Genomic DNA, 1,298 nt, shown 5'->3' with positions numbered 1-1,298 from the left:
GGTGAATATTATGCATCATTATTAGAGCAGCTGAAAGAAGAAATTTTAAAAAAACGACCACATTTGGCGAGAAAAAAAATTCTCTTTCATCACGACAACGCCAGAGTTCACACATGCTTCGTTTCAACGGTTAAAATTGAAGAACTTAAATTCGAATTGGTCGAACACCCACCGTATTCACCATATTTAGCCCCCAGTGACTTTTTCTTATTTCCAAACTTGAAAAAATGGCTCGGTGGACAGAGATTTCCAGACAACGAAGACGTCATTGCCTCTGTAAGTGCTTATTTTGAGGAACTTCCGAAAACGCACTTTTCTGAAGGATTAAAAAAACTTCAAAAGCGATTGACCAAGTGTATAGAGCTCCAAGGAGATTATATTGAAAAATAAAAAAAAAATTAACCCAAAAAAAATTGTTTTTATACTTTATTCTAAGGACTTATTGAACTACCCTCGTATATTCTCCAAATACTTTCAATCTTGAAGTAGTACATTTATCATTTAATTTGTTAATTCATCAATTATTTGCTAAAAATTATTTGTAAGAAGTGTCTGCACTGATATCATGATGTTTTGTATAAGTATAAGTAGTTGAGAAAAATACGATCGTAAATTTAGAAAATTTAAACTGAGTTGTTGAATAAGAAATTGCAAAAAATTAAAGGGTCGGCTTAAAAAAATCGCTCTATAACTTAGTTATCTTCCTTTTTTAATTGTCAAATCGAATCAAAATTGTAAGCTGTAAATCAATTTGTCCAGAAAAACTTTGTTGTCAAACCTAACGAAGGTGCGGGAATGCATTTTTAATTTAGCATGTTCGCATACAAATGATTAGTTTATGAACCCGTTAGGATTTTTAAATATTATGCCGCTCAAATGAAAATTCAAGTCTTGAAATGACTTCTGGAAAATATTAAATTAATAAATTTATTTTTCTATCTTCTACTAAGTGTTGAAATTAAAGTGAAAAACTCCTTCAAAATCGGACCTTTATTTCTGTCTTTTTCACTACCCACAACGCCAAATAACTTTAGGTACGCTCGATTTAACGTCGAATTTAATCAGATTTTCAATAAATTTTTTTAAAATAATTTAATCCACATTCCTCATGACGCTATCAGCTTTGAAACTCAAGGCAAATTTTTAATAGATCAGCCGGTTATTATTCTGATACTATCCCTCGGTAGTTTATATATATACAGTCTGTCAAGTTAAAGCGTGGGTGGCTTTACTCGCAGTCGGTAAGGTGTATCGACATGATTTTGGTGTCAAAATATTAAGAAGAGCTACCTCTTTCA

The 1,298-nt window shown here is 31.6% G+C and overlaps 1 protein-coding gene across 1 annotated transcript in view; it reads left to right on the top strand.

Moving 5' to 3' along the window:
* The window catches only part of LOC117182853, a 10,976-nt gene that overhangs the window by 3,337 nt on the left and 6,341 nt on the right, over positions 1-1,298 (top strand). The gene's annotated exons all lie outside the window — the stretch shown is intronic.

The sequence above is a fragment of the Belonocnema kinseyi genome, chromosome 2, assembly GCF_010883055.1.
Source record: "Belonocnema kinseyi isolate 2016_QV_RU_SX_M_011 chromosome 2, B_treatae_v1, whole genome shotgun sequence".
NCBI classification, from domain to species: domain Eukaryota; kingdom Metazoa; phylum Arthropoda; class Insecta; order Hymenoptera; family Cynipidae; genus Belonocnema; species Belonocnema kinseyi.
The sequence above is the reverse complement of the archived record's forward strand: the minus strand, read 5'-3'. Positions and strand labels throughout refer to the sequence as shown.